Source organism: Punica granatum, chromosome 1, assembly GCF_007655135.1.
Source record: "Punica granatum isolate Tunisia-2019 chromosome 1, ASM765513v2, whole genome shotgun sequence".
In the NCBI taxonomy this organism is placed as follows: Eukaryota; Viridiplantae; Streptophyta; class Magnoliopsida; order Myrtales; family Lythraceae; genus Punica; species Punica granatum.
In genome coordinates, this window is record NC_045127.1 from 45,286,346 (window position 1) to 45,295,481 (window position 9,136).

Sequence of the window (9,136 nt, forward strand, 5' to 3'; positions counted from 1 at the left end):
AGCTAAAGAGAAGCTGCAACTGATTCATATAGATCTCTATGGTCTACAAGCAACTCCTTCACTGAATGGCAGGTACTTCATTATATTTATTGATGATTATACAATAATGTGTTGGATTTATTTTATGGAGTAAAAGTTAGAAGTTGCTGAAGTATTTTTGAAGTTTAAGAGATGGATTGAGAATCAAAGTGGTTACAAGATTCAGGTCATCAGATATGACAATGGAACATAATACACTTCACAGAGGTTTAACTCCTTCTATAAAGAAGCTGGAATCAAGCATTAGCTTACTGTTCCTTATTCTCCACAGTAAAATGGAGTTAGTGAAATGAAGAATATAACTATTATGGAGATGACCAAGTATCTGTTACATGAGAAGAAATTGCTAAAGAATTTTTGGGCAGAAACAACAAACATAATAGTTTTTTTGCTAAACAGACTACCTACAAGGGTGTTGGAGAAAAGGACACCCTTTGAAGCTTGGTTTGGTATCAAGCCAACTCTAAATAATCTGAAGGTGTTTGGCTTTCTGTGTTTCTCTCATGTTCCACAAGTCATAAGGGACAAGCTGGGAGAGAAAACTGAACCATGAATCTTTGCTGGCTATAGTTTGGTGTCAAAAGCTTATAGGATCTATCAACCACAAACTGGGAAAGTAATCACAAGCATTGATGTTCAGTTTCTGGAAGATGAGCAATGGGACTAGATAGATGAGCTACAAGGCAAGCACAAGGAGGTCTCACAGGAACCTAATGAACTGGTGGATGAAATTCCAATTAGAGGTACTAGATCTCTGACTAATATATATCAGATGTGCAATGTGGCTATTTTGGAGCCTGCAGGTTATGAGGAAGCTAAATGTGCTCAGATATGGATGAATGCAATGAAGAAAGAGTTGGCTATGATAGAGAAGAATTAAATCTAGGAGTTAGTGGAGAAGCCTATAAACAGGAAGATTATTGGGATAAAGTGGACCTTCAAGGCTAAATTAAATCCTGATGGCTCAATTAATGAGCATAAGGCTAGATTAGTGGTAAAAGGTTATGCATAGGTTTGGGGAGTATATTTCTCTGAAACATTTGCACCTGTAGCAAGGCTAGATATGATTAAACTAATCCTTGCCTTAGCAGCTCAAAAGGGTTGGAAAGTGTATCAACTAGATGTTAAATCTACATTTCTGAATGGAGTGTTGTAAGAAGAGATTCATGTTGAGCAACTAAAGGGATTCATTATACCAGGTTAGGAGGAGAATGCGTATGTGTTGAAGAAGGCTTTATATGGCTTGAAGCAAGCTCTTAGAGCATGGTACAGCAAGATGGATGGGCATTTGTTGAATCTAGGCTTTGAGAAAAGCCTGAGTGAGTCCACTCTATATATTAAGAGTTTGGATTTTGACTTGGTTATTGTATCTTTCTATGTGGATGATTTGCTGGTGACATGAGACAATGAGGCTCAGATCACTGCTTTCAAGCATAATCTGATGAAGATGTTTGAAATTACCGATTTGGGTGAGATGTCTTATTTTCTTGGCATGGAGATCAAACAAACTTAGAATGAGATCTTTATATGTTAAAGGAAGTACTTTGGAGATCTTGAAGAGATTTAGTATGGAGGAATACAAAAGTGTGAGTATTCCAATGGGTAAGAAAGAGAAGCTGCATAAGAATGATGGTGTAGATCCTGTAGATGAAGGTCTTTATAAAAGCTTGATTGGTTGCTTAATGTATCTCACTGCAATCAGACCAGACATCATGTTTCATGTAACTGTCTTGGCCAAATTTCTTAATTGTGCAAGTGAGTTGCATAAGGTAGCTGCAAAGAGGGTGTTGAGGAACTTGAAGGGTACTCTTTCATAAGGGATTAAGTTCTGCAGAGTTAAGGAGTTTAAGTTGTTGGGGCATTTTGACAGTGATTGAGCTGGAATAATGGATGATATGATAAGTACTTCCGATTATTCCTTCACATTTGGATCAAGATTTTTTTTCGTAGTGTACAAAGAAGCAAGAGTTGATGGCTCAATCAATTGCATAAGCTAAATTCATTGCAGCAACTACAACTGTGAATCAAGCAATATGATTGAAAAATGTGATGAATGATTTGCATCTACAACAAGAGGACATCATAGAGGTCTTTGTGGACAACCAAACTACTCTGGCCATTTCACATAATCCATCTTTTCATGGTAGAACAAAGCATTTCAAAGTTAAATATTACTTTTTGAGGGATGTGCAGAGATCAGGTGAAGTGAAGTTGGTATATTGCAGTTCAGGCAACCAACTTGTAGATATATTCAGTAAGTCATTCCATGTCGGTCGTTTTGAAGCTCTTAGAGACAAGTTGGGTGTGTGTGCAGCTCATAATTCAGGATGAGAATGTTAGTAAATTGAGAGTTGCTACTTTTACTGCTGTTTTATGTTATGTTTATTGAAGTCCTAGTCGTTAGAGCAACTAGCCGTTGTGACTATTTTTTAGGATGTTAGTTGCTTTGCTTTCTAGTCAAGTAAGTTGTTGGTAATGTGTCTCTGTAGGTTGCAGTGCTTAGGAATTCAGTTATAAGTCACTTTGTATTTGTTATGCATTTTGATGATTAATAAAGATATCCTTTCAGCTCCATTCCTCTGTCTGTCTCTTCTACGACCTTAAACATTAGTGTGTCAGTGAGTTTGCTACAGAAATATTGCGGAAACAGTAAATTAATCAATAGAAATGAAACTCGGATATATCGATTGAAGTCTGAGATTTGTCTCCTTAAGCGAGAAGGACTATCCGTGCAAAAGTATTACTTGAAGATGAAGACGCTATCGCGGATGCACGTGTAATGTGGCCAAGAAATTTATTTGTAGAGGGAGAAAGGAGAGGGCATATCAATTTCTTATCGAACTAGATGTTGGATTCAACATTGTTCGGTATATTATTCTAAATATGGAGCTGCTGCCATCATTGAACAAAGTATATTCAACAGTAGTACACGAGGAATGTCAAAAGCATGTTGCGCGTACCCATGAATCGGGACCAGAGGCTGCGATGTTCTTAGCAAAGGGAGACAACAACTTAAGTGGTCTAGTAAAGCAGCTCCAATTTCAGCCCACTTCGAAGGGAAGGCCAACCTGTGATTATCAATGTACGTGCTAAACATGCCGAGTAAATAGAAGATATCCATGCCCAACAAGTAGCTTGGGAAAAGGCTCTACTCGAGCAAGTAGAATCCCGGTTTTGTGCGGAGGCTAAAGAGCAAGAAGCTCGTGTGCCCAAGAAGCCCAAACAACAGGAAGTTTGTTTGCTTGCAGAGGCAAAAGAAAGATTGTCGAAAGTGCCTGATATTTGAGAGAAAAATTTGATGGCCAAGGTGAATTCTTGTGAGAAGAAGTATCAAGAATTCATGGACAACAAATTAATGAAAATGGGACTACCCAGTAACTGAAATATCTTTATACGAATTTTATACATATTTTGGATGTTTCATGTACTTTACTTACCAACGTTTGATTTGTTGAAAAATAGACCCGGTGTCCTATTATACAATCTCTTATCATCTATGAGAATCTATTGTTATTATATCAAAGCCTTCTATTGAGAACAATTCAAAATTAAAATGGTTGTCTATTGGATATTTAATGTTGATATTGCTTTGTTTGCACTTTATGGTAAATGTGGGCCTAGATGTGTAAAGCTCATGAGACCTGCCCATGCAAAGAGATTAGCCCACAATCAAAGCTCGCGACAAGCCCAGTCCGGAATCACAAGAAGACCTGCTTTGAGCAATCGTGTATGGTTGGATGACTCATGAATGGAGATCGTGGATAGTTTCCAAGCCAAGGCGAGAACAAATGTGGACAGCTTCTTCATCTTAGGGAATTTCCTACGTGTAAGGCGGGCAAGACGTTGCCAAATATGGAGGATATTGAGTGTGCAACAAGATTACTTCATACAAGTTGATTTGTTTTGTATATGTAGGCATATTCCCAAGACCATAGAAGGAAGGGAAATGAGATAAATCATGGTAGTAAACTGGAAATGGAAGATTGCATGGCATAGAAATATAGACATGTGTTGCACATGAAGATTATTTACTTTCCTTAATCTTTGGCTTTGTCTGATTATGAATATAGGAGAATTATTTTCCAACAATACTAGCACTATTTCTTCTTTTCATTAGGCAAGGTATTTAGGTAATAATAAGGTTCCCACTTAGTCCTAGGGTTAGCTAGTTGCTTGGTTTACTCGATTATTTCCAGATTTCCTAGTCTTGAGTGGCATGCTAGCCTATATAAGCTTAGCTTGTATATTGTATTACCCCCTCGGCACATTAATCAAACCAGCACATTACTTTTCTATCTTTATTTATCGCAACTCACTTTCAATATCCACTTTACCATGCACTAAACCCGCCTTCTGAGGCAATCCCACCGATCCGTCGGCATATCCTTCTACCCGCCTTGGTTTTCGATCGAGGAGGTCTTCCATGAGCAAAGGTCCTGGCCCGAGCTCACTATTTTCGGCTGATCTAGCGGGACCCAATACTTCAAGCCACTTTCGGCTAACTAAGTCGTGAAGTCAGATCAATTCTGTTAGGAATTGGTGTATGCCCTAGATGCAATCTTTCATCAGTTCGGTAATATGACATGTATTTCATTATATTATGAGGTTTTTCTGTTAAACGCCACCATAATAGGTTGGTTATAAAGACAGTTATTGGGTATACCACAGAGCATGGAGAGGAATGTGAATGACCAAGATAAGATTTGTCCCTCCTACATAACGGGAGTGATATCTCACGGCCACTTGGTGGTTAAGTCTAAAAGTGTATGCATACCCAAATGAGTCGATATAGCGATATCGAATTCATTTGTTTTTGAAACAAACAAAATCGTCTAATAGAGATTAGATAATTTATGGTGCGACCGATTAATCGAATATTTAATGAGATTAAATTTGTCTATTAATTAGACTCGGTTTATTAGATTAAATGGACACAATTGATGCACGATCCATGTGATGACACATGGCAATTTCAAACTCTTAATTCTCATTATCCCACATCGGTGGGGTTTTGATTTCTTCCTCCCTCCGTTGCTTATAAAAGGGGGGGACAGCATACATATATAAATATACTTATATATGATATAAATATATATACGGGTGTATGCATATGTGTGTGCATATAAGTATATATATATATATAATTTGGGTTGAATTGTTCAACTCAAATTTGGTCTATTAGTCTAAAAATTTCGGGTGTCGCATCGATGTTTCTTTCGAGTATTGGCCGCTAGCACCGCCGATCTCGAAAACTCGTCGACAAAGTCGGTGTGGATACCGGTAGAGGCGTCACGCGTGGGACGCTTGGTCGACAGTTTTAAAATTCTAGGTACACTTTTATTTACTCTTATTCTTCTAGTAGGTCTTGGGATTAGTTTCATGGGTATGAAATTTTGAATTTTTGTTCCTTTTTCGCTTCCGTTGGCCCCGTGAAACTAGCAATTGGTATCAGAGCCTAGCTAGTTAGAATCTGAGTAAATAATAGCATAAAATATGATTTTATGCTTGGTACTGGTGTGATTATGTTTGATATTTGCGGTGCATGACTGTTAGACATGGACTATGTCCTAGTTGTGTTAGTATAATAGTTATACGTGTGGACTATTATGTAATGGTTACATAATAGTGTATGGTGAGATCGATTAAATGTTAATAAAATCCCTCAAAATATTAAGTCCATATCCTTCCATCGTGTAACGCTCGTCAAGACCAAGATCGATGAGTGTGTAGACCTTGCCATCGCAGGATGCCCTCATCTATCCTAGTAAGACGTGGTGTTTACCAATGGGTCGAACTTAACTGAGCAAGCCTAATAGGATTAGGAGTTCAGAGGCATGTAGTTGGGCATCAATCTACAAGATAGATTTGAATAAGGAGTTATTCACCCAACTAATCAAGAGTTGCATGTGATGCAATTGGGAAAGTGAGTTCCCTACCTAAATAGCCAGTTCTGGGTGAATCAGCCATCGCTGACTCAGAGCTTGGTGAGATATGGATCCTGAACTACTATAAGAATGATATTCTCTGAATCAATGGTGAGGGTCATTGATTTGATATAAATAGTGGGAGCAATATTTAATAAAGTCCTCATTAAATATTGTTGTGTCATAATACTTATTTTGCATATTTCTGTAGTAGTTACCATGGCAGGGAGCACTTCTAGTACTTTCTGTTTGCGATCAGTCCTTGAGAAAGACAAACTGTCAGGAAATAATTTCCTAGGTTGGTATCGGAACTTGAGAATTGTTCTCACCCAAGAGAAAAAGTTATATGTCTTAGAGCAACCTCTTCTTGCGCCATCACCTGACGATGCCCCCCAAGCTGAGAAAGATGCTTATGGTAAGCATCATGATGATGCCGTAAACGTCGGATGTCTCATGTTAGTCACCATGGACTCGGAGCTTTAGAAGCAACACGAGAACATGAAGACGTACGATATGATCGTGCATCTCAGGCAGCTCTATCAAGAGCAGGCCCGACATGAGAGATTTGAGATCTCTAAAGCACTTTTTCAGGCAAGGTTAACTGAGGGTAGCCCGGTGGGTCTTCATGTACTCAAGATGATTGGGTACGTTGAGACTTTGGGAAGACTGGGATTTCCTCTGGGTCAAGAGTTGGCCACAGATTTAGTCCTATATTCGCTGCCCAACAGTTATAGTCAGTTCATCATGAGCTATAATATGAATGACTACAATAAACCATTACTTGAACTGCTTAACATGTTGAGAACAGCTGAACATGATATCAGCAAGGGGATGTCTGTTCTCATGGTCCAGGGGACCAAAAGATAGGGCAAGGGCAAGAGTAAAGGCAAGAGGGCTAAAGGTGCATCCAAGTATGACTTGGGTGCATTGAAGCCTAAAGCCAAGGTGGCGAAGGATGATTACTGCTTCCATTGTGGCAACACTGGACATTGGAAGCGGAATTGTAAGGTATACCTGGAGGAGTTGAAGAAGAAGAAGGGAAATGAGACTTCCACTTCAGGTATCCATGTTATAGAGATCAATGTATCTACTACTTCTACATCTTGGGTATTAGATACCGGGTGTGGTGCTCATATTTGTGGAAATATGCAGGACCTAAGGGACAGTAGATCGTTGGCAAAGGGCGAGGTGGGCCTACGAGTTGGAAATGGAGCAAGAGTTGTTGCATTAATTGTAAGGACTTATCACCTGGTTTTGCCTACTGGGATAGTATTAAATCTTAACGACTGTTATTATGTACCTGCTATTAGTAGAAACATAATATATGTTTCTTGTTTGGACAAGAAGGGATTTTGTTTCACTATCAAGAACAAGTGTTGTTCTATGTACATGGATGATGTATATTATGGCAGTGCACATTTAAATAATGGTTTATATGTTCTTGATCTAGATACGCCCGTTTATAATGTGGAAACCAAATGGCTCAAGTCTAATGATTCGAACCCGACTTACCTATGGCATTGTCGTTTAGGCCATATTAGCGAGAATCGCATCTCTAGACTCCATAAGGATGGATTACTGGACTCGTTTGATTTAGAATCGACCGAGACATGCGAACCTTGCTTAATGGGGAAAATGACTAAGGCCCCTTTTACCGGAAAAGGTGAGCGAGCTAGTGATCTTTTGGCTCTCATACATACCGATGTATGTGGACCAGTGAACAAGCTTGCTAGAGGTGGGTATTTCTACTTCATTACATTTACTGATGATTTCAGTAGATTTGGATATGTGTATTTGATGAAACGCAAATCTGAATCCTTTGAAAAGTTCAAAGAATTTAATAATGAAGTGGAGAATCAGTTGGGTAAGAGTATTAAAGTTCTTCGATCAAATCGAGGAGGTGAATATTTGAGTTATGAATTCACTGACTATCTTAAACATTGTGGGATTTTATCTCAATTGACTCCACCTGGAACACCACAGTGGAATGGTGTAGCTGAGAGGAGGAATTGAACTTTATTAGATATGGTTCGATCTTTGATGAGTCATGCAAACTTACCTGACTCCTTCTGGGGATATGCTCTATAGACAGCTGCTCTCATATTAAATAATGCTCCGTCGAAATCAGTTGAAAGGACACCATATGAGATGTGATATGGGAAGCGTCCCAAGATGTCTTTTCTAAAGATATGGGGTTGCGAAGCTTATGTGAAGAGATTGTCTTCGGATAAGCTTGGCCCTAAATTGGACAAATGTTACTTTGTGGGGTATCCTAAGGAAACTCGAGGATACTATTTCTATAATCCCATCGAGGGCAAAGTGTTTGTTGCTCGAACTGCGGTATTCCTTGAGAAAGAGTTTCTCTCCAAAGGAACTAGTGGGAGGAAATTAGAACTTGGGGAAGTTCTACTACAAAATGACATTGACCAATCGACGGGTGATGTTGCAGAACAAGTACCACAAGGTGTCGTGGCACAATCTTCTGCACATGTGACACAGGAGCCTCGTAGGTCTAGTAGGATACGTTATGAGCCCGAAAGATATGGATTTCTCATGACTCAAGACAATGACGTATTGCTCATAGATAATGATGAGCCTACAACCTATGCGGAAGCAGCAATAGGCCCAAACTCTAAGAAATGGCTGGAGGCCATGAGATCTGAGATGGAGTTCATGTACACTAACCAAGTATGGACTTTGGTTGATCCACCTGAATGGGCAAAACCCATTGGGTGTAAGTGGGTCTTCAAGAAGAAGACTGACATGGACGGTAATGTGATTACCTTTAAGGGCCGACTTGTGGCAAAAGGTTTCAGACAAGTTCATGGTGTTGACTATGATGAAACTTTTTCCCCGGTGGCTATGCTTAAATCCATCAGGATCTTGCTTGCAATTGCAGCTTATTATGATTATGAGATCTGGCAAATAGATGTCAAAACTGCTTTCCTGAACGGGAAGCTCCTCGAGGATGTGTATATGACACAACCTGAGGGTTTTGTCAATCCACATAGTGCCGGAAAGGTTTGTAAGCTACAATGGTCTATTTATGGGCTGAAGCAAGCTTCTAGGAGCTAGAATCTTCGTTTTGATGATGCAATCAAAGAGTTTGGTTTTATTCAGAATGAAGATGAACCTTGTGTTTACAAGAAGGTTAGTGGGAGCATAGTAATCTT